We start from the raw sequence: 26,213 nt of genomic DNA on the forward strand, positions 1-26,213 counted from the left end.
CGCATGCCACCCGAATCATAAAAGCTGTTTAAACTATATCCATAAATGAAAAAAACCGGCTCATTGCAAAATAACTATCATAGTTTTCGTTTTTTATTCGGTGTGTTGTACATTGGATCATCGCCTACAAAACGCACCAGCACCATAGAGAAAAGGCGGTAGGCACAATACGCACCACAACAACATCACGATGCTCTTGGGATGGGTATATGGAATATGCATTCATGAACATAATATGAACATACTCTCTGAGCTCCCATCCGTGTACCAGATCGAGTCCAGTACCGTCCCTCTGTAAAACGCACTTCGGCCCCATTGAACTCAGATCCATGAGAGCATAATGCATTCCAAAAATGATTTAAAAATGCAGCCTTTTTTTGTCCGGCTAGCAGAGCCAGCGCCACATTTTGGAATTTCATGCGAAATATTGTAAACTAACATGGCTCACCTCATATAGCCTCGAGCACGTTGAGCCCTGAAAATTGGCGGAACAAATGTTGTCTGATATTTCTCCATCCCCAATTCTCGGGGATGCCTCCCATGGTACCTTCCTTGCAACGTGATCCTTCATCCCGAAACATTTCCAAACTATTTTGCCCGTCTGGTATGAGGCACGGCGTGGCGTTTGTTGCTAGGTTCTCTGCTGTTTGTGTTTGCATTGTGCAATGGCCAGTTTATTCAAACTAGCCGTTAATAGCCACATGAAAAAAACATATTGATCGTGCGGAAACGTATGCGTAGGCTCCCACGCACCGATAGACCAGCGACAGTCTGGCGTATCCTCCATTGGTCGGTGTTCCCAACGCAAGAGGATTTTATTTTTGCAAGTGAACCAGTCGACTACGTGCTGTGGATGAGTGTTAATTTGAAAGAAATAACTTTATAAAAACGCGCGGCATAAAGCAGACAATACAACAAGAGTTTGGAAAATGCACCTAAAAAGGGCAACGCAAAAGAAATCGCATTTTTTGCGATTATGAAGCCTGGACCATGATGTGAATCCGGACTCTTCTTGTTGTCTGAAAATGCATTGTTTGTTATTTATTTAAATTTAAACAATCAGTTTTGCCCAGCTTACAGAAAATAGCTGATATCATCGCTTTGAAAATTATTGAATCGACCCGAAAAATAGTATCGCAGAAGGTGTTCCTGTTAAAAAAAATTATAGGTACTTAAACACGGCAGTAACTATTGTTTGCTGCCTACTGCTCGTGGTAAACTCGTGGTCATAGGGTGGTTGAAAAATTGTACGAATGATTGACTTTTTATGAAAGACAAAAACTCATAAAAGTTTAGCCAACTTTGGGTCCAAACGAAAGAAAAATCTTTGTCCAACGCCATGGATTTAACGACAATGGAGCAAAATTTTGCAGGATTTGCAGGAAAGTAAAATTGGTTTGTTAACTTTTGCTACACAAAAGTATGTTTTCGCCTTTGCTATACAGAAGTCGTGGGCTAGGCGACGTTGTAAATATATATTTGAGTTAAAAACTTTTATTTCATATCAAGTCTTTTTATACGCAATAGAGCAAAGCCGTCCCTCCTAAATAAAAAATAAAAATAAGCCCTTTAAGCCTTTTCTTGTTGATGTTTTAACTGTCTGTTAGGTGCGCAAAAACCGAGAATATCATGAAAGTATCATAAAACATTCCGTTTGACATCCCTTCATTGTGTTACTTTTTTGCTATTTTTTTATATTTCACCATGCTAATTTTGAATTTACTTGTATTTTTACCTAGCAAAATAACGTATTTTTTATTAATGTAAATGTGGCAAAAATGAACTCATTTTTATATAAAAATGCAAGTGTTTCAGTTAGCAAATCGACCACCGTCTAACGAGTTACTACAAAATAATGCCGGGTCAAACAAATGCCCTGACAGTAAAACTTCGTACTACCATAATCACCAGGAAAGCAGCAACGGGCGGTGTCAGTAAATCCCATTACTGAAGCAGACAATCGAATCCCTGGGACATTCCCGCGCAACATTTAGAAAGGCTTTGTGGGAAGGTACCCGCTCCGCCAGGCACACGATGCGCACATCATTCATCATTTTCCTTTTTCCGGCTTCGAAAACCTCACGAAATTACTTTACGCTCCAATGGGAGCCAAGCTGCTCCCGACGCCTTCCCTTACTTTCTCACCTCGAAACCATCAATGGCTATCGTCGCATGGTGCAGGATGATTGTGAGGATGCTTTCGTAATATACGAACACGTCTCGCACGCACCCAAATATCCATTTGCCAGTCTACGTTATCCCCCACCCACCCAGCCAACGATGCTCGTGACCACTTGCTGGAACGAGGAGCAAATCTTAAAAATGGTCGCAAAGATTCCAGCAGCAGCTTCCTACGCTGGCCGGCGACTTTCCCGCGTGCTGGCTTGGTTCGCATTCGCTTTTAAAGGGATCTTTTCTCCATTTTAATGGGATTTTCTTTCTTCGCGCTTTTGACGTGTGTTCTCGTATCCTTTCCCCCCGGCCATGTAAGTTCTTCCGGTTCTTCTGCCTCCAATCTTGCAGTTTCAAATTTTTTCCGATTAACGCAAACGAAAAAGAAAATTTTACGGACCCTTTTTTGCGCTAACCGCTTTGTAGAATAAGTTGTCTACGGGCGGTAATGTAAGGGGCAGGGCTACCAAAACATCTTAAATGTCTTGCTTGTTCGCAATATCAACAAAAAGTGAGTGCTAGGGAGCGAAAAAAAACACACACACACACACAACCATGCAACGTTTTTGAAGGGGTCTGGTGTAAGAGTACCGTAATTTGAGGAAGAATTTCCTTCTCTGGTTTTGGGGCGGGAGGCATCTCCCACTCTAGCCCGTTTATAATTTCCTTCTTCCTTGCGCTCCACGCTTATAACATAGTTTATCCCGACCGCAAGACGCAAGCGACAACATACATAGGGGGTGTCCAAAAAAGTTCAATTCAAACGTGAAATAAAATGAACCAGCTCATGTTGTACACCACCATTCAACGACCAGCAGCAACCGAAAGAGTTTGCCCGCTGCTAAGGCTAACGATTGTGTCGAACCGTTATGTGCTTGCTCCAACTCCCCCACTGTGCGGGACGTTCACTTTTGTTTGTCCACGAATGGCTCATAATTTACTTACAGACTTTGGCGCTGATTCGGCTAAAAGTTTGATCCCAGCACGATTTCGGGAAGGAACGAGTTCTCATCCTTCTCCTCCACGCAGCACAACTCTCCGTGTGTCACCACGTTGCGAGACAAACCTTGTTTTTGTATGCCTTCTTTCCCCATTCTTTTTTTTGCGGCAGGACTATTGGGGAAGAAAAATTGGTTGCCAAGTTCCTGCAAAGTGGAAGCGAGTGGCAAAGGATTAAAGATTCCTTTCTCGGTGTCGTACCCAAGTCCAGGACGATTCGTTTTCTCGCTTCGCTGTCTGTCGCCTGCGATACGAGAAGCAACACTAGAGCATACCATCATTTGCACTGCAGAATTCCCGCCTGCAAATGGTGACTTACGAAAAGTTTTCTTTCAAAGGGAAGACACTTTCTTCCTACACATGGCTGCGGGTTTGGACGATCATGCCACTTCGCGTTTCGGTACAGAAAGGCTGAACAGAAAAATCCTTAGATCCCCGGGAAACGTCTGGCAGGCACGTTCCAGTACTCTGGCGTATCTTTAGTGCTACTATTTATATGTGCTGCCGGAGCGATACAAGTAAAGTTACTTGATCTTGCATTTGGTACGCCACGCTAGTAACATACACACATTGTGTTTACCCAGAACCACTATCTCGAGCTAGACCCGCTACGGTCCGGCTAGTTTTGTGTTTGTGTTTTATTTCGGTACTGCAAAGTTTCACCTCGAACAGGATCGTGCATCGCAGAGTTTGGATTGGGACATTATTTTTAAGACGTTTCACTGCAAAGTTTGTGGCGTACACTCGTACAAAGTTGACACGGAATGGAATTGAGTTACAGTTGGAAGGAGAAATATTTATAAATGTGGTAAATTTATCTTTTCCAGTGTTATATGTTGGAAGAAGTTTTGAACGGAATACAGCAACAAGAAAGATGCATAGTCTTCATCGTTCCATCTCTGTGGCGTTGCCAAGTCAATTTGTTAACATGATAAAATAACTTCAAAACTGGAAATGGTTGGCAAAGAAGAATGTTGGATTTTAATATTAGATCTAAATTGTGATTTAAAGAGGTGAATAATACAAAAAGAAAAACTAAATATTGGAAAAAGGTTACTTTAACTTTTGATTCCTTTAAACCTATTTTGTAACTGTGATTCTTTTATATACCATATTAGGAGTATACATAAAACTATGTGTTGTATTACGTATTTATCCTTATTAATTCACAAGGAATATGGGATGAGTTTTATCCAACCCCTGCATCCGGATTATCTTCCGTCTACGTCATTCCTTAACATTTAACCAATCTATTGCTTTACAGTACTTTTCTTCCTTTACAGTTACTTATTTGCTGTTTGTCTACTTTTGCTAGCACCAAATTGAGTCTATTTGTCAATTTACCGAATTAAATAACAGCAAACAGGATCGTCATCGGTAATTTAAGTAATTTCCCCATGAATAACCGGTACGTTTCAACAAGTGCTGATTACGAAATGTACTTTGCCTAACACGGAATGACTGCTAGATGCGTGGAGGGTAACGAGTTTTCCACCACAAGTTAATTCCTCAAAGTGCCACAGCGCCTTCATGTGAGTAGAAAAACTTATGTGGGGTGGTTTAATGCGTTCTTTACGTACCTCCAACAGGTTTAATTGTGAAAAGATACGCGAAACTCACGTGCATTCTGTAACGATAGTAATTTTCTATTCATTGGTGTACGACTTACCAACGAACCTGGTCGACGTCACCGGTGTTGAAACGCGTCAAGACCTTTGACTTCGGTGACAACGCGCAGCGGTAACCGGATGTAAGAGAAGGAAGACGGGATGTGTAATTTTTCACTACAATACAACCGTCCCGAAGGTGTCACAGGCAAACAAGTTCCGTGGAATGAATGACGAATCCGTTTTTTCGAACATTTCGAACACACTGCACACGTATGTTAGCAACGGGGACGTTCCGTACCATTGCGATGCCGCGAATGACACAACGCGCTGTCGTGTATGATTTAATCTGTTAATTTGATAATTGCGTCTGTGCTGCTTCACGAGCTCAAACAGCCACGGCGGGGCGTCAAGTTGAACAAACATTCGTGTAAGTTTTCCTGCATCTTTCCGAACGTTTCAGGAACGCAAGTAAGCGAGGCAACAGTACAAAGAAGAGCCTACAAATGAAAATGTGTATCCAACGGAACCGAATGATAGCTGCCATGAAGTGATGTGATGGATGCCCAGCCTAGGCTTTGCAAGGTCTTGGGCAACAATAATCAAAACGCTTGTGGCTAGGTGTTTATCGATTATCATAATATACACACAACACAACAGGTAGTGTGATGGACGTGCTACCAGAGATTGAGTCGTCTGAAAATAGTGTCGATGGGTAGGCAAGAGCAGCTGTAATGCAAATGCAACTTCCGGCCGTTCGTTTCAAAACATGACATTCAGACAGGATACGCACCTAATGCATTTGCCAGTGTGGCAATTTGCAAGTATCTTCGTTGACTATTTGGGTGCAGAGAGCACACATACCGTTCTGTGACATTTGGTAGGGCGCTCGTCGCCCTCCTGTGACCCAATGTTACGAGATAATGGATTTACGGAAATGAATTTACTGCAAAGTTTAGACAGGGTGCTATGCATCAGCTCGGATAAACCTAGAAGGTAGTCTCTGCATGAGTATATTTGATTTTGCAGAGACGTGAAGCGATTAGACGTGTGGAAAATAGTGATGTAAAGGATTTCAACTATGTTGAACTATTGCAAGAATATATCGTTTTAGATTATTCTGTTAGGATTCGTTGAAAGTATTTAATGCAAAAGCGACACTAAACGTTATCATTTCCGAGATAAGGGATAGCATTTAGGTAATAGTTTTCGACAATCAAGAATAATTAGCACTTATCTAACATTATTATTTAATCAAATCTCTTTCTCCTGCACTGCCCATTTGGAAAAAAATCGTTCAATACAATACGCTGAAACTTCACGTCACCCAACATTCAACGCCTCTGTGTGTGCTCAACGATTGGTCAACAGGTGGAAAATCCCTTACCTGCGTCCAAAGCGATGAATGCAAAATCGTTGCGCTTGACGACATCGATCGAATGAGCCTGTCCGTGCTGCATTAATGATTCCTGATCGTGCATGATTCATGGTCATCGTTCCCGGTGGACGTGGGGCGATATGTCCACCGAGTGTGTTCATGGATACGAAAAGCTTTCCCACAACGGCAACCGCTACTGTTGATAATAAGTGACCGAAACGGTAAACGATAGCAAACCGACAGGCCGACGTTACAGCGCGGACAGCAGCCCCAACCGAACCATCCGAACAAATGCGACAGGTAATTATGTTTGCCCACATATCACGCGATAATTAGTATGTAAATGCATTCGCATATACGCGAACATTTGCACGCAAATTTGCCAGTGATTCCTCCCACCTTGCCAAGCGTTCAGTGCTATCAAAGCGGCCGTATATCTGATGGTCTCTTTCCACCGTGTAACCATCAACTTCCCGCTCAGGTATACCGATGCTGCCAAACAGACGCGTAACTGTCCCTCCGTGCGGAAAGTGCCCGTGACAGATTTCAACAGCGTGGTGTACGCTGCTTGTCATAAATACATATCAATGGAAAACAATAAACAGTGTAATAATGGTAATCGTTTTGCAGGGTGACCGAATCCCCAGTTCGTCGTTTCATCTGTTTTTGCAGACACATCGTCTAGCATTATTGGCAAATGTGTGGCAAGACTTTCGCAATGTTAATGCCACAGCGAAACGAGGACAGATGAGATGTGGGACAATAAGCAAAAATACATAACAGAAAATGGATTATTTTCAATATTGGCTATTGGTATGTTTTTCTTTACGCAATTACCCAATAATTGTGGTGAAATTATGCATAATGGAGACGCCCAGTGCAATTGAATACAATTTTCTTATCTTTTAAGGGATTAGAACTATTGCTCTAGAGTTTTTTTTCAATGCAGTTTCGTTAAGCATGTTAGCTCATCTTACAAAAAATCTTTGTAATTAATAGTCTTTGATCTATTCAATCAAGCACCAAAACGATTGACCTACGTGTATCTTTTTACTATACTGGTGATGTTTTCCCTTGCTTCATAAAAAAAAAATTAAATTGAAAAATGTCATTCTTTGAAATACCTTCTGAAGTGCACAACGTGACCAAACGGTAAAAACACAGTTCGCATCGAAAATGTAATGCGAAGGGGATCGGTGATAGCAATGGAAATCGAATAAAGTATCGTTAAAGCGGAAAACTTGATTACGAACGTCAAGACGGCAGCAGAATATCCTCCGGTTCACGGTTCGTTGCACACAATGCAGAGGGGGATGTAGCAATGCAACAGGCAACAAATCAGATTTGCTGAGGTTCCCTGCACTGGGTACTATTCAAACACCTTCTGCGTGGAAGAGGTAATACAATACTGCAACATTACTCTTGCTAGGTGCCGGTGGTGGTTTTATTTCGAGAGTGCCCAAACCTTTTAGTGTTTAACGCAAGGGACAGATTGTACATAGTAAAAGCAAGATGCAGGTATCTTTAGATGGCATTCGGAATCGTCCAACTATTTCCGGATGCTTTTTATGCATATTGAGTAAATATAGTGGCGTTTATACAATTGTCTTTGAAAAAATGACCGATTTATTCTACTGCATGTTAAAGAGACAATAGATTACAGAAACAGAAATTAAACAACGGTTTGATTTTCATATTATCAGAGAAATTATAGTGTTGTAAGTAAAAGCCAAATAATCAGAAAAATAATGCATCAAACAGGGAGAAAAGCCATAAATCATTAGCCATATTATCAAGAGGAATAATAAATTATCAACAGCCACTAAACAACTAATTTGGTACTAGCTTTTTTCATCAAACTTGTTAACGGTGTCGAATGTTGAAAAACACATGCTAATAATAGATTACAATTGAGTTCAACAGTGCTCAATTTTACGAAAGCCGACTTGAACAGTCGCGCCGCACATTTATACATTTATCAAATCGTATGCATCAAATCGTACATGTATATATCTGCTATGAAGTCCTAATGCTATTGTCGTAGGAGGTTTGAATGGTTTGTCTACCTAAGTTTTGTATTGAAATGGTGTGCCTATTAAAAATCTGCCGACGGAATCTTAAAAACCCCTGACGCCTAAATTTAGAGCACACTTTGCTGTTTGTCAATGTTGTGTTAACATTGCAACCTTGAATAACTGCCGCATGTCTGAATGCGATAGATGTTATTGGATCAGTAAAATTCCTCTATCAAATTTCCTATAATAATGTATACAAAATGGTCAAAGGTTATCTAAATAATCATAGTTATTTTATGCAATGGTATATGAGAAAATACTAATACATCTCTGCCAACAAAATATTTCAATATACCTAACCTATAAGAGCAATATTATCGTAAAGATACTTCTGTCCTTCTCAAACCTGTGTTCGGGTAAGCGGTGGGACTTATAACCATCATCATCATCATCATCATCATCATCATCATCATCATCATCATCATCATCATCATCATCATCAAAATCTTTCGGTTAATTTGCTACCATTCGAAATACCTCATAAGTATAAATAATATTTATCAAAGTCGGTGGTTTCAGCAGCAAAATTATAAATTTATGCGATAAGATACATGCGATATATTATTACAGTGAACTCTCTCTAATCCGAGATACCTCCAATTTGAAATCCCCTTTTATTAGGTAACTTTCCATGGAACGATAGTTTGATGGCAAATATTTCCCCTTCAATGTTAAAAAAAGATTCGCGAACTATTTTGCGTTTTCAGGACACGATTCTTCTGTGGATTTGAAAATGATAATTGTAACTACGTATACACATTAACACTTGTTTGCATCGTATGTAAATCACTAAAAACCTTTAAACGAAGGTTCTCTCATGCAAAAGGATCCCCAAAATAAGTTCAAATACCAAAATACACAATTTAATTTGCGCAATTTCAAAAGATTACAAGGAAGGATTCGTGCCATCCAGCCAACAGCGGATTGCAAATATTATACGAAAAAACTTCGCCAAAATCTGCTTGATTTTCCGTTCCCATTAGAAACGATGATTTTGAGCATCAGAAAGCAGCAATTATTCTGTGGAAACAAGGCTAAATAAACATTTTTGACAGTACTTTCATTTTAAGAGCATTTTTGTTCCACTTATTTGGTAAACCTTTGAAATCTCTTAATTGTGTAATACCTTAATCAATTTCAGTACTATAAATACAATTTGATCAATTAAAATGTTTTTATCATTTTACAATTTCTTTTATAGAACTCTCTCTACTTTGGCACAACAACCGTTGTCGATCAAGACCTGCCTGTACGACTAATGGGCTAGGCTTTCAGTGCCTTACTGATTACACATAGCAGAATTGTCAAGTCATACGTATGGGGACATGGTGCACTCGGGTCTTGAACTCAATACTAAGTTTACAAAATTATGCTGTTTGAATCATCGCATTCTAGGTTAATCGCTTTAATTCGACAGTCACGGAAAAAAATCATTTGACTCGATGATATTTTTCTGGTGCATTCATTTGACTTTCATATTGCCGTTCTTTAAGTGAACAAGAAACACATCGAAAATGGATCCTTTTTGGTGTGTGTGCTATACACCTGTGTAAGTGGACACAATTTTGCTAGTTGATCGAATGAAATATCAAGTGATTCAATAGCAAAACATTGGGAAATGCACGATGCAGTTCTGACGTCACATGAAAAATGTCAAATGACATTAATAATACTTTTTTGCAATCATGTCATCGCAAAAGCACTGGCTGTTATTACACAAATAATAACCGCTCTTCGAAAGTGGTGTCATGGTAACTGTGAATATCAGAATGAAAAATGATTTCGACTAGCCGCTTACTGCGAATGTCATAAAAAAATGGTGACAATTAACAACACTGGTGGTGGAAAACACAGTTCGTACAGGAATTTTGGAATCAAATCGAATCAATGGACAGTTAATTATAAGTTTTCTGCTAGGATTATTTCAAGAACTGCACTCTAGTCATGCGTTTTTTTTTTCAGATTGACGGATACGACTAACGCTGCAAGTCGGTTCCATTCTTATACCGAGCATGAAAAGCGTACTCAAACAAAAAAGAAAAAAAATCAAAATAAGAACGTTAAGCACTTTCACTAGCAACGATAGGAAGCTTAAGAGATTAGAATCCGGTAGCATTTGTTAGAAATAATCTTCCATCGGTACCATCATGGTTCTTTTGAGTCTTGACCTCATCGTTATACGTACGTCACGTGCCATGGAATATCGATGTGTGTCAAACATGTCAGCAACGAAACTGTGCGAGCTGTTTACGCTTGACGCAGCAGGAAACGATTTTCAATTTTGAAAAGATCAAAGTAAACCACGAGGCCAAAAAAGTTACGTTGTAAAAATTGAATTTATGCCACGCTTCTTCCTCAATCCAATTTTCGTTTTTTCGAGAGATTGCAGTATAACCACTACGCTCTTTACAACCAACTTACTTGTACACGAAAAATCATAAGTTGAAACACTTATTACATTACAGTTTTCTTAACAAAAAATACGCCAATAAGCATTTTCCCAAGTTAAAAAAGGCACAGTGAGCTGAATTGAGTAAAGTTTTGTTTTTATCTAATCACCATAGTTAAATATAATTCAATAAAAGAACTTTAATGGCATGATGCGCAATTTCACCAAATTAATAGCTTAACTTACCAACAGCGATTGGACTGAGAATGTACTGCCAAGGTACGATCTTAATCAGCATAGGGAGATTAAAGTCTGCCATTAATTTTTCATCGCTACGAAGAAAAAGCGCAAACACTGAGGAATTTCCATCGAACTTCCGCCTGAAGAGCAGGCGCCCAAGAATGATAAATCTTTCAAGTATTTCATCAACAAAAGGGCCTACAATTGGAATTTCATTTCGCAACCCGCACAGCTTGCTCTCACTATTCGAGGGCAAGAATTTCCCGAGAATACAGAACCACCCATAAATTATCGCTCTAAAGGTTGTTCACGTTCGTACCACCATCAACCGTAATCACAAAACCAATAAGGATGGCTCGCAGGTTGGTGCATCATTTCCGGGTGCATACTAGAGAGGTGCAACGAACGTAGGCGAGATGCATCTTTTGAATGAGTTGGTTATTATAGAAGTCCTTTGGAAGGATTTAGGCAAGCTATAAACGACGGAAATATTTCGTCTCTATCCATGGAATTTTAAATAATATTTACAGACTTCTGGAATGTAACAATCTCTTCGTAACGCTTTTGGATTCAAAAATGTTTTAAATAAAATCAAAATTCACAATGTTATATGTATATATGTTCAAAAAATTCTGCATTACAACATTTATAAACATAAAAATCATACACTTACACAATAAGACTTGAACAGTAAAACAAATGTGAACCAGAAAATTTTGCGAGCAACAAATGCATCAAAAGCAATTGAGTTGAATCATGCTGATGTAATGCGTTGGAATATTACTAGGCACAACTTTTTTGTGTTACAACAATTAAACAACCCACTTTCACACTGGAACATTAATGTTTCATTATCAAAAGTTGATTGCAAAAGTTCAACCCCGCTGTAAAAAATAATGATGAACGTCGACTGCACTATCATCACATAATCGTTACCACTACTTCTGCCCGTGCACCTAGGAGGAAATGCCCGTTTTGTTAGACACACTGGATGAAACTTTTACATTATCCTTCTTTTGCGGTGTAATAGTTATTTTTTGCTCTCACAATTTTGTCGTCTGCCAACACGGTACGGTTTTGGTAAGTGACGTATGTGCAAACCAGGATGAAAACCAGCCAACAGTGACGTAACTGGACAAAATTGAAACCCTGATTGAGGTATGGACAGATTCCAGCAGGCAGGCGGGTAGTCTCCGACGTGAAGAAAAACTTTATCCGAGAAGAGTGATGAACGATTTAAAGTCAGAGAATTTCCAAAGAAACAAATCAAGCCAAAGCGCGTCACGCAGCAAGAAGAATGAAACTTTTTTCAATGGTGAACCATGAGCGTGGATTGTGATAAGAATAAAATGATATCGACCAAGGCAAAAGATGGTGGTGGACGTGAGTAGGAGGAATGAAAACAGGAAGGGAGTTTTTTTTTGTACTTTGAACAAGAAGGCAAAGGCCTGTAGTATTGCAAACCGAGGAAAAAAGTTCAAGAGAAAACAGAAACGCGGAATCATCTCCGTGTTTCAATGAAAAAGACAACTGGATATTAAAAGGGTAAGGTACAGTACGGCACAGATTGGTGCTCTTAGGGCATTGTCGAAGATTTTCCTTTACCAATTGTATAAGATACTTTACTATTTTGTATATTTTAATTAATAGCAGGACCTATCACGATATCATCATGTAAGAGATCACATTTGTTTTGTTTTTATTATTTGAATCATGAATTCTATCGAAGGAACGAAAAGTCAGTCTTGCAAGAATCAGTTCAATTGTTAACATTTTAAAAGGTATCAGGCACGTAATTTATGTTTACATTGAGCTCAATTTTTCAGCCATCTTAACACATAATTTTAAAGGCGTTGAATTTGAGCTTTACATGTACTGGCAGGATAAGATAGAAATCATCCAGTACCGTAAAATGTCCTAATATTAGTGTTGGGAACGGATCGCGGACCCTCAGGGATTTCTTTCCAGCCAAGGAGAGCTCTGAGCTTCCTCTGTGAATTCTTGCTCTATGATCTGATGTCATGTTGTCATGCAGTTCATTTGTTACTATCGATAGGACGCATATTGGGTAAGTATTAAGTTGCGCAAAACTACATTGAGCTGACTGAAGTTCATTTGAGCGTTGTGGATGTACAGTGAGTTTACAGTGCTACATTGAGCGTAGGGAGGGCGCAGTAAAATTAATAGCACTCCTTACCCTTAAGTACAGCTGAGCTGTAACGTTTACTGTGACACTCACTGTACAGGTGAATGGAAAACCGATCGCATCGCGATCTGAGCTGTGGGCAGAGTTTCTTCCTATCTTCATTCATGTGCGCAACGGAGCGGTGCCGAGTTCCGTGGCGTCTTGGCGACTCTCCCGGCCCTTTGACGGGAGAGCGGGTGGAAACGAACGCGTACACGTCTAGCGAAGGTACAAAGGTGTACAGAAACCATCACCACAACGCAATACGTGCGAAGCAGAATAGACGCAATCAAACACACCGAGAGAGCGCGCGATTCACAAGCTCAGCACAAACGCAAACCAATGGGGACCCGTGGAGCGAAACACATGCACACACACCGGGTTTTCGGAAACCGGTTTCGCACCGATTGTTGCCAGGGGAATCTCGCACACAACCGAGACCCAACTCCACGTGGAGTATCGCGCAACATCGAACTGGGTATGCTTGAGCAGCGATGCTGCCGCTGCTGCTGCTGCTGCTGCCCGCAGCGGAAATCTGAGCCGTTTATTTTGCTCAGACTGAAGTGATCTTTACCTGTACTTTTTTTTTCTTTTCTTTCGCTCGTTCACTGTTCACAACATCGGGCCAGCGAAGAAGGCTGCTATTTCACTTCTCTCGCATGCTCTCACCACCCCGCTGGCCGGACCTCACCCCGCCTGCCCGCCCTCGTCTGCCCTTCCACAACTTTCATTTATTTCGTTCCCTCCACAACGTTGCCCGGCTGCCAGAGAGACTCGTGACTTGAGCCTCATTTTACCGCGAACAATCTTCCTATTACCCAGAACGGGGTTGAGAGTGATCGAGTCCACATTACGAGGGTGTTGGAAATGGGAACACACAGTGCTGGAAAATTGGATGGTGATTGCTGAAGGGAGGAGAGAAAGAGATAAAGGGAACGGCTGCACTGCTGCAAGCCTGATCGTAATGGAACGGAAGTGGATCTGTTTTTTTTCGGCCCAGTCCATGCCAATCTAAGGAGCGCGCGCGCGCGCCCACATTTTCGCGCTCATCAGTTGCCCGGTCCACTCACCCCCATCCCATGCTCACTCACATTGGTCCCACGGCAATTCCGACAATAATGATGATTTTGATGATGATGATGATAGTGATGATAAAGGTGAAGGTGGAGATGCGTTCGTTAACTTCTGGGAGATAACGAAACAAACCAAAACCAGTTAATCGCAGTTGCTCAAGGACCGAGTTGAAACTGCTGAAATGACTGAAATAGTCAAATAATTCGTTTTCGTTTCGTCCACTCAACCAACTTTAATGGTCGCGTTTAGCACACTGAACAAGAGACCGCACACCGATCAAAGAACGATCAGTGCCGCAACATAAAATGTAACCTCGGCAGCTGCAAAGTTCTTAAAACATAACAACCTTGGCGTTGTATAACGAGATAAGATGTTGCGTGTATGTATCATAAATCCTTTTAAATAAATTTTCATCATCGCACAAATGTACGATGCACGCGTACGACGCTCTGTGCTGGGATTGCACAATCGTAAACACTCCATTTCGCCCAAGCGTTACAGCGTTTACTTTCGGCTGCATCGATTGTACGTGGTGCACCCTCCTGCTTACCAAGGTAAACAACAGTTCCAGCGGAAAAGGATGTTGCTGCCGAACTGCGTGGAAGTGGGTGTGTGTATGTGTGTGGGTGGAAGTGTAAATTATGCAAATGACATATCGTAAATCTACAAGCTCAAAAGCCCTCCGCAAATCGTGTACCGGAACGGTCGGAGTTCGCAAATGCATCGGGGACGCACTGTCGAACTTCGAAATGGATACCAACGGCTTGGCGACTTGGTTGCAGTTGTGCTGCCCACCCACAGCGCCGCTAGGTCGGGACGAAATGTCGGGTCGTATGTGTGGGTTGTTCCGCGAGCGATGGGGACCACCGTTTGTAAGATAAGCCGACGATCGTGAATCGCCTATTCCACGGACCAGACACGGGATACTCTGTCAGGACGTTTTTGGTACAGAATGAAGTAAGACCCAATGACCAACTACCACCATTGAAATCTCTGAACTATTTTAACTTTACAGTAACAGGTATGCAATACTGTATATTAATCTACAAATTAAAAATCACTTCATACATAAAGAGTTTTCTTGGAAAAGTTAATCGGACGATAGCAACGTAGTATCCCCTCCATTCTTGTATGAAGCAAAACACAAGCCGTCCCCTCAACAGTATTTTGTTTGTTTTATGCTTCCCACACCATCAATACGTCAACCGCTGGCAGACCTAATCGAATTGAACCTCGCGATACGATTTCTGTAATTAGCTGCGATAAATCATTATTCATTCCTAGATTCTGGCAAGCTGGCGAGTGATCAGGTCATGGTTTTGGGACGATTTTGAATAAATTATTTTGATTTATACATTGGCCCCGCATCTGAAACCGATTCCACGCGGGCCTTGGTCGCCATTTTGAATTGACTCAGGGTGTGTGCAAAGAAAGTGAAACATATCCCAGAGGACGGTGGGGTCAAGTAAAACATAAATCTTTCACCAAGAAAACGAGGGGGATCTGATCTGCGCCGGTCAACCAGTGGGGATTTGGTTCGTCGATACTTCGGTTGAGAGGTTGTTCAAATCAAGCAACGGAGCGTCCTAAAGTCAAAATGAAACAGACGTATAAAAAAAAGTCCGAATATCGAAGGGTTCTGACATTTCTTTTGCTCTCTATAATCAAGATACTGACTTATCACGCTACCGTATTTCGAGCGAACCTTACCTAATTATTGGACTAAAATCGATTCATCTAAAGGTTAAAAAAAAAAATATGAGAAAAAACGTTGCTTCGTTCACGAAATTCCTACATTCTCCAACCTCCTTACTCTCCCCCTTTGACTAATCCTCCAAACACGTACTCAGTGTATCTTGTTTGGTTCGGTTCGCATCAAAATCGAATCTCATTTCCCGAGAGCTGGCCTATTATGGGGTGCTCTCCCTATCATCAACGCGCACGGGGATTTAGGCATCAATTCTTTCGCGGGCATAGTTTCTAAACTCGCAGACACGCTCGGTTGATTCACCAGCGCAGTGATAATTTTCCACGGTTACGACGGTATGCTACTGCCCGCAGGGTTACACAGGCTCGTCTCGTGCTTTCGAGTACAGCTCGAACCGATTTTTCGATCGCCGAATCACACACGTGAATGGCGCTTTGGGTTGCAATTTCGGGATCCCTATCATTAACCTGTCACACCGGTTTCTTCTTCAACCGGTGAGTGTGTGTTTATGTGTATGTGTATGTGTTGTTCCTAACGATTAGAACGAAGATGAAGAAGCGGCAAGGGAAAGAGTACGGATTATTCTTCTCGTTCCTGGGCGGATAGTCTCGTTTCGTTCTGAATTGGTAAAGTTCTTCCGTGCTTTGTTTACCACCGGCCCATACCTATTCCGATCGTAAACATACTGCAGGGGTAATTTCCCTAAAATCTCATTTCGAACGTGATTCTGGTGATATTCTTCAACCGTCCGTGCTTCTAATAGTTTCACTTCGCGTCCTCGCACTCCGTTTGGCTGCCATCGTTCGCTCAGAGTTAGCGCTAGGTGATGATCTTCGATCCCGACAGAGAAACTACATCGTAATAATCGTCCTCTCTTTCCGGGCGAAGCAGTATTCGAAGGTGCGGCTGGTAATTTTAGCTTTCCTCGAACTCCTCCACCTACGGCAAGTGATTCTGGGGGCAGTAGGGAGGAACTCACACTCCCACCATTACGGAACCACCGGGTAGGTGTCCGAGAAGGCCAGTCCCCACCACTGTTCGGAATGAGGAGTTGTTTTGATTGATACGAAAATTGCTACATTCCCTGGTGTGGCGTCAACGAATCTCCCCTCCCTCCCGCGCATGGCGTAGCGCCGTGTCAAGCATTATCTCCATGGAAATTATCTCCCCGCCGTCGGCGTGCCCCAGCAGAGATGTGACGGCATCATCATCTTCCGAACGGTTGTGAGAATTTGGCAAATGATTGTGATTTGCTTCCCGATAACTCGATTGTGGCTGACCTTCCACGCCCATTTTCCTCCCAAGGGTGCAATTGAAAAAGAATTCGTTGAAGACAGAGGGGAACGCTTCCTGGACAGGGCAGTCTATGTGTGGCCAAGCGTTTAATTACAGCTACCAACTTTAGCTGCCTGGCAGTGTATCCTGTGGGAAACGTTCGTCAATGTTTCGTTGCCGATGTCACAATGCGTTTGATGGAGGTCCTTCCCATCGGACAATGGCTGCACCGGCGGTACCGGCGAACTCGATAACTTCATCGATCGTCTCTGGTCTGGAAAAAGGTTTCTTGTACAGTTCCCGACGGTACAAGAAGGGCAGCTCAAAAGGAAGCTCCACAGCAAACCGCGGCAACCATGGCGCACTTGCAATGACATTGATTTATGGTTCCATTGAAGAACCTCCAACCCAACATGAAAAGCGCATGCCAGCTCGAAGGGTTTAAGGAAACAGAGGGAATGGGAGACCCATACACACAGGTTGGCGGGGCTGTTTTTGCACAGCAATAGAAGGCACCCAAAAAAGCGGGGCACATTTTTTCGTGGTAAGCAAAAGGCAAACCTTGTGTTCCACTCAAAATCGCATCACATTTTTTACTTCAGTTTTTGAGTGGTCATTCATTTCCCTCTCTTATTCACTCTCTTATGAACCCATTGTTCGCACCGGCAGATGGTTATTATTTTTGTTAGCAAATATTTGCCTACATTTATTAGAGTGTAAAACAAATACAAAATAAGCGCACAGCTATTTATCTTGAATGAATACAACTTTCAAAAAACAGTATACCAACAGAAAAGAATCGCACTACGTAATGTTTAATAATATCGTATTGATGGTTATTTTTGCTGTTGTATTTTTTGAAGAGCAAATTATTGTCGCTGTATCGCATCAGAATAAACTAACTTAGTTTTGGCCGAGATAACATCATATCAAAGGTAAGGAGGTGCAACATCGATGCACAGCACTTTGGATCGGTTTAGATCCAGTGCAGCTGCCCGATGCTCGACATCTACCGACATAATCGTAACAACACTGACCATGAATATAAAAAATGAGATACGTTTATATCCGTTGATCCACCGATGAGTGTTAATCTTTGATAAGAAGGTCTTCGTTCGAGCAAACTTTTGAGAACACGGACAGTGATGGGTTTGCAGTGAATCGACATTTCGCGACGCATTTTGATTAATCACCATGTGCTCGCATCGCAGGGCCGATCTATCAATGTCGCGCACACAGCTAAAGGCCTTGCTATGAAAAGAAAATAATAAAAGGTAAAACGTACTATCAACAGTTTCTCGCCATTGGGAGAGTTACGCTCTCTCGATTCCTTTCTCGCCTCAAAGTGCTCTCACTATGCTCGTTCAATGCGCAAACCAGTGTGGCCAATCATAGCGTTGTAACAGATTACGAGGCGCCACCGTTTCTCCGCACCACCTCGCTGATGGTGCCAAAAATAGGCCTTCGCATGGTCAGCGTGGCGTTCGTGTGGGGACTCACAGCGCGCTTGAACCCGCGTTAGGGTGTAGGGGAAGGCGCGGAGTTTAATGTGCGTTGGTTCGTAATCTGATTTGAAACGAGAGTCGGACTCTCAACCGCGGCTCGTTGGTCTAGGGGTATGATTTTCGCTTCGGGTGCGAGAGGTCCCGGGTTCAATTCCCGGACGAGCCCGAGATGGACTGAAAACGTCTTTTTTGGCACAGATGATATTGCTCAATTTCGCATATTTGTTCAGGCATCGACGAAGCTGTACCACTTCATACGCTATTTTAAACAGCAATTTATTATTCGCATTGTTAAATCAAAGTTTCCATTCGATAACATTGGCACGAATTATTAAGTAAATGCTTCTTTAACCCGAAAGAAATATTGCATGCCAACGGCCAAACAACTTAAATAAAGCATGTGAAAACAAATGAAGGTTTCGCCACAAATTGCACGTGCACAGGGGAGTGTCTTTGCTTTCTAATTCCATACGTCCTCCAAAACACCAAACACCTTGAACATCTTCTTGCAAAAGAAAGATCAACAATCATCACGATCTACAGAAGGCGTGGTTTGTTAAGAGGAGCCCGTTCTGCGATGGTTGCAGAAATGATAAAAACGCGAATGAACCAATGGGAAGAGTTGTTCCTTGGCTGCTGAATCCTACTATTCTTCTCTTATCCTTGCAGCTGGTTTTTTGTTTTTGCTGCTTTACGTTATGCTACACACACGAAGTGTGTTGTTTTGCATCAAACACTCAGTTATGTACACGAGTTTTCTTTTTATGTATTTTTTTAGATTCGTTACATTTTCTACTGCTTTGAATAACACTTATTCAGCTTTGAATAACACTTATCCATTATATGCTTTATAACTTCGTTCATGGCCCTTCATCCAGCAAATAATGTTTTTGCAAAGATTTAGGAGTGCTCCTGCGGGGCTACTTCATTGATAACGCTATCGATTCTTAAGACATATTTCTTTTCAATCCAAATCGAATGGCTTGCCTGCACGCTAAACATATTGTGAGCAGAAGGCTTCAATCTTAGCCAACTATAAAAAAGTAGTATCCAACAAAGGTAATTTCCAAAATTTCAAACACTTCAAGTGTCTAAGTTCCCCTTATCTTCATCTTCACGGATCGCACAGGAAACGGAATAAAAACAACTCACAAAATAACAATAAATTAGTATCGTAAATAAAGTTTTATGGACAAATTTGAATGCAAACAGCATTTACGTTTGCCAGGCACGCCCGGTATGCCTCTAATCGCCCTGGGGAGAGGTTTCCCCGTTCAAGAGGTGCACACGGGTTCGCGCAATATTCGTCCTGTGGTCCACACCCCGTTCATATTCCTATCTAGCCTCTACCCCCTAACCCACAACCGATAGCGCACTCGTAAATGTCCGAAAAATGTATGCAAAGTATCTTCGGCAAAAGGAGGGATATCGAGACGGAATGGAATTGGAAAATGTTTGCGCTTTTGTAATGGTTTCGCATTGAAAAGCTTCAACTTGAACCAACTTTTAACTTCCATGAGCGCGTTTTCAACCTTGAACGGTTTTACTGCACCGCTTTTGAGGTAGGAAGGATGGGTGTATGCTTTACCAGCACTTTGAAAATGCTCACGGCGACGGAAGGTAAGGAATGATTTTATTTTCGACTTCTGCATGCCATCCTCGTAGAGCAAAAATCATCAGCACGGACAGTACCTTTGTGTTGCGAGCAGCATAGCAGGAAATGGCTATGTTTTTGGAAAATTTCTTGCCAAAGGCGAATCGCACTGCAGTTCTTTAAGCTTCCAAAGCGAAGGGTTTCTTGAAAGAATAATTTTTGTAATCTTCATAGATAAAAATCTAATGGAAATGAAATCTAAAGTTGTTATATTTAAAAAGAATAATAAATCGATAAACGACGCCAAAGGGGAGTAACAAAAAAAGCATGGGAAATTTATTTTTAAACGAACAAGCAATTTGAATAAATTTTAAAACACATCTATATTTAATCTTTGATGTGACACTTCATTTTTATTTCATTTCAAAGTTAAGCAAAGATTTTGCACTCAAAGAATCATTTTTGGAAAAGCTTAAAGATAATTTTAAAGCCTTGTAACTATGGTTGAGAATGCCAGATAAAATTAAGTGCTTAAACGAATATCAAATTGAGTTTATGCATGTTTTTTTTCTGTCCATTGAACAATTCGTTGATGGTCTATCGCCTTCTAGCAACAAAACTAGCTTTATGCCATGATTTTATCTTAAAGATCAAACACAAACTAACCAACCAACGGAACACGGGTTAAGAAAGGGCGCAGCATAGCAAAAGAGACTGTTCAGAAATACCAACGGCAGTAGTAATAAACCGGAGCTCTGGTACTAAATCCAATCGCAACCCCCACCCAACCAATCGAATCTTTCAATCAACTCCTCTCCTGGATGCATTAGCTGGGGCTAAGACCGCGAGGCATCAAACGACGGTGAAATTGAGTTGAAGACGTCCTGTCTCCCCCGGGCGCTGCTCATCAAATATTCAATCTATGCTCGGGGAACGCACGCCCTCCTGTCCTTCTCCTCCCACTCCTTGATTGCACGCTATCAAAGTAAATGCGAAAAGCATAAAAGCATAACCCTGCGCACATAGAACCCGTTCCACCCCTTCGGTAACGCCCGTAATAAGCCTTTAAATTGGTCTTCGGCCGCAGCTCAAAACGAGAGTGCCGTTCAAAGAACACCCGGCCCCACCCGGCCCGTCTGTCTGTCAAGCATCCTGGGAGGAAATGTCGTCTTTCGTCTTCCGTTGGGATTCATTTCCGCTAGCAAGGCTGGGCCGAATGCAGATGAATGTGCGTACAAGATGCCCGCGAATGTTCCGACTGATTGCTCCGGGTTGCACGTTGCGTACGCCACACGAGTCGCTAAATTCTATTGCAAACCGATCAAAATTCCAACCCAATTCCGGTCCTGTGCAGCAACGGGAAAGGGATTGAAAACACACGGGCGACTTCTATTCGAATTGCGGTTTATGTATCGCGCAACATATTGACGAGCAGCAATGCGTCTGGTAAATGCGGTGAAGCACAAACTACTCCGGAAACCGGATAGGCACAGGGTTCCGGCTGAGTGAAGCTGCACATTTGTGTAGGGTGAACTGGGGGAAAGAAGATGTTGGCTGCAAGCGCCAGGACAATCATCGTGTGACAAACGCTCACACGCAGATTGTTCGCGGTTCCGGGGACGCATCAAGCGGCCGATAATATGGCCAATATGTGGCGGAACAGTTTCCGCGCCCTGATTGGGGGCGATTTCATGACCGTTTCTTTGCAACACAGACACATTCTCGCCCCTTTGTGCACATATTCCTAGCGACCCGATGATCGGGGAAGATGCAATGAGAAAAAAGCGAGGCGAAATGTCCTTCCGTAGTGACGAAGCGCGCCCGCCCAAAGGTAGTACCTATTTGCCGTGAAAATAACAATTTACTGAAAATGGTTTTATTATGCTAATCAATTAGTGCCAAATGCTCTCCCGCACGCTCGCTTCCTGCAGTCGTCGAGAAGGCGCCAAATAAACGCGTTTTGCTCTAGTGTTAGAGCTGAGAGGGCTGGCAAATGGTGCAATTGGTTGCAAAAAGCTTTCAGCCCACCAGCCAATTGTAGAACAGAAATAAACAAAACTTCCCGACGAAGATGGGCGTGGGATGAGGAGAAGGGGGAGGCAGGCAAATTGTTAATCAAATCAACCCAAAACTGTGGAGCAGGAATGGAACGACAACCGGGGGATTGCTTTTCCTCGTAAAGCGCTGTCTCGACGGTGGCGCACAGAAGACACCCACTAGTCTAGGCACCAGCTTGAAAATTATTTCAGCAAAGTACTTCGAAACGAGCATCTAAGCTGCTTTATTTGCATGCCGTTGGGAAAGCATCCGGGAAATATGAGATAGAAGAAGAATAAAAACACCTACACCGGGGTGCAGCCAAACGACTTGAATGTAATGGATTGAGCGACGCTGACTGTGTGGAACCACCGTTGCCTTTATAGATAAACAAAATATTCACACATCAATTTAGTTCTTCGAAAAGGGTAGGGTGTTAAAAAATCTTCTAAATTGCAAAAGCAAATTGATAGGGTCGTGCATTTGCGCCTGCTAGACGTGTACGAAGGGCATGAGTGTTTAGCTTTTCCCTGCTAGCCTAAAATCATCAGCAATCATGATAAGGCCATACACATTTGCAATTTGTAGATATTTGCTAGCATTGGAGTTAATTTGTTCCATATAGATGATTTCGATAAGCTATTTATTGACAGCACGACTTAACGTGAATATCTCAAGCGAGGAAAGTGTCCCTATATGTGGGATAAAGCAACAAAAATGTATCAGTTTAAAATGGGGTTCTGTGCCTAGCATGGCACTGAAAATATAACAAAGATGTGACAATTTATCGGGCGGAGTGTTCACAATGCGTGTATGCTTCGGGAGCTGTTAATGGATGTGTCATGCTGTGCCTCCTGACGCGTACCGTCGCACAGTGCCATCAATCCACTTGACAACACGCAAAGGAACAATCATCCTGCGGGGGAAGATTTCCTGCACGATTTCAATAAGGAATATATTGACGTTTTGTCGGAAGTTTACTTCATCTACGCGATGATGGACGGCTACCGAGTCCTCGGTGCAAACACGCGGTTAAAATGCTTTCAATCGTTGCTATCAAAAACGCGAAAATTGGGAGCCTCACATCTACTAGTGAGGCGCATGTTATGGGAATTGTGATTTGTACATCTCCTGTCTGTCTGGAGAACTTTCATGCAAAGTGTATAAGCATTTGAATTATTTCACACTCTCACAATAACGACAAAAAGAAGAAAGTAAAACATCGAACACCTTTTGAAAATGCGTTCACAAGTTGAACGCATTATCAGACTACACGAGAATGAGGTTTTTTGTATGTGATGCTTTCTCCGGTATATCTGCCAACACGTTTGATGTTATTATTTTCATTATCTTTTTTACCGACGCATCTTTCCGTAAACGTATTCCGCACGCATGCTGTTTACCGGCGACGGTTCCTTCACGAATGATCGGTCAATGTCAATTTCCGTTCCATTTTCCGTCCCCAGGTTGGATGCTTGCGGTCGGATGCTGGAATATATTGCCGCTCTACCGTGAAGCGAATGCACCGACATAAACGAATGGCCCCGAATGCATTTCGCGCTCCGCTCTCCACCCTCTGCTGTCTTCTCATTATTTCCCCACTTCAATTTTGCCAATCGATGTGAACTGGCTCCAAATTGAATTTTTAATATTTCGCATCAAATGTGCATGAATATTTCAACCATTCGGCAGCAAATTGGCACCCGTTGGAGCAGGTCCGTGCGCTACCGACTGTCCGGGACACGCGCGCACTTCTCTGCAGCCCGGAGAAAGCCCCCGCCCTACACTACTGATGGCACACAGCGCCAGTAGTTGGGCTGGTAAATGTTTCATTCGTCCTGCCACCGCAGACAACTTAATTGAACGTTTTGCGGTTTTTTATGCCTTCCAATTGGGTCGCCAGATGAATGCATAATGCGAATATGGATCGTCGGATTTTTATCATTTTTGGTTTTTCCTTTGTCACTCGTACATTAAAAAACTTTTATATGAATTACAAACATTCTGCTCCTATAGCACACATACATCAACCTACCAACCTCAAATCAACCTACAGCAGGATTAAATAGCTTTTAGAGATTTAGAATTTTTTTTCGATACAATTGTACTGTAAGTTCTGCAAGCAGCTAACAATTTGGCCTAGAACATAGGGTAATTTGCCTTTACCTAATTTGTATTTGATATGTTTGAGATGGATGAAATTCCAATATTCTTGTTATGTGAGTCTTTTATACATCATTATTTTTTAAGCAATAGTTTGTGTACATTATTTAAGGCAGAAAAATTATGAATAATGCCTAGAAACACTGATTTTTAAAACTATTCAAATATCTAATTGTTGCACACTTACAAAAATTCAAAATTCTAATATTGCACACATTCTAATATCCTATACATTGAAATCTACGAAAAGATCCATAAACTGGATGTTTTTTTTTTATCGAAAAGCGTTTAAGACAATACGCAATGCTTTTAAATTACTTGTTTGTCCTTGGTTCAAGCCAAACTTCCGCAAAAATAAGTAGCCAACTTGCAACTGCAACCGCATGCCAATTGTTAACAAAACACTGTCAAAATGATAGCACGGTGAAAAAAGGAGGTTTGTTAAAAAATGTAATTAAATAACAGCAATTAACAGCAATTGTTAAACAGTGTATAAAAATAAGTTTTTGCAAATGCAATGTATAAAAACAAAAATATTGCAAAAAATCATTTTATTAAAAATAAAATAGTGGGATATGCGTCAGAAATGCTAAATATTCAAGGAAAATGCTTCTTATCAAAGTTTTATAAATATTTGATCAACAACAACTAATTGTAAATAGTGTGGGGGTGTAATAATTGGGTGGTGTGCAACAATTGGAAAATTACACTACATATTTCCTAATAAAACTCAATTGTTGAGATATTTCTGTATACCAGACTATTCCAATTGATAAGCGTTCACTTATTTGCATCGTTTAGCTCGCGTGACAAAATCTGTAATATGTTGTATTAGATTTGATAAATACGTTTAGTATTTTTAATAAAAAATCTTATTATATTTTGTTTGTTGTTTTTTAAATTATAATTTGTTGATTGAAATTGCATAATCTTTTATATCGAACTAACTATACGCGCTGGGAAATGTCAAATCAACCTTTTCATATTAAAGTATTGTTCTAATTTTGTTGAGCTATTTCAATGCTTTAAGCACATTGTACTAGCATAGTCTCATTTGTCGAACACAAGTTACACGATCACACGACACAATGGGCAACCGTACTTGTTGTCCACATCGGCACGCCACCATCGTTCATGGTGGAAACAGTTCGTCTAGGACATTTGAAGTTCGGAACACTAATTTGATGTTCTCGGAAAAAATATAGTTCGCGCTACATACAAGAAGTACCATTCATTATTAGGTCGAGAAGGGATAAAAATAAATAAAAAACAACTACCCCCAATGAAGCATCGTGCATCGTGAATTCGCTGCCAACGTTTGAAACAGATGTGTCACCGATCACAAAAAACCCACTCCCCATTGCGTGTTGGAGACGACACGTGAGGTCGGGATATTTGAAACAAATAAGGCACACACACACACTAGTGGCACAAAAAAGCTGGTGTCAAAAATAAACGATACAAAAAAAGACCCACGTGCAGTACACATCCTTTGTGAACAAAGCGAGCCAATCAAGCTGGCTTGCAGCATATCAAGGCAAAAATGTGCACGAAGAGGCAAAAACGCAATCATTGCATTAAAAAAAACGATGAGAATAAGTGATCGATGGATGCGAGCATCACGCCAAACAGGACACACTTGCTTTTTTCGCTCGTTTTTTTCCATGCCTATGATTAAGTTTCAGAGCTCGATCTTACACTATCATATTTCATTGTGGCTTTAATTAAACCGATCAATTTCAGTTTCACTTGTTCGTACGGGTGAGGCGTTTGGAAGTACGTCAAGTACTTGGGCCATTAATATTTTCCGTA

At 41.5% G+C, this 26,213-nt stretch overlaps 1 protein-coding gene and 1 non-coding gene across 7 annotated transcripts in view; one reads left to right on the forward strand and one right to left on the reverse strand.

Moving 5' to 3' along the window:
• Window positions 1-26,213, reverse strand: part of LOC1271567 (protein winged eye) — a 309,805-nt gene that overhangs the window by 176,757 nt on the left and 106,835 nt on the right. The gene's annotated exons all lie outside the window — the stretch shown is intronic.
• Trnap-cgg (transfer RNA proline (anticodon CGG)) lies at window positions 18,702-18,773 on the forward strand. Its single transcript has one exon. It is a non-coding gene; the product is annotated as a tRNA-Pro (tRNA).

Source organism: Anopheles gambiae, chromosome 2 (genome assembly GCF_943734735.2).
Source record: "Anopheles gambiae chromosome 2, idAnoGambNW_F1_1, whole genome shotgun sequence".
NCBI lineage: Eukaryota > Metazoa > Arthropoda > Insecta > Diptera > Culicidae > Anopheles > Anopheles gambiae.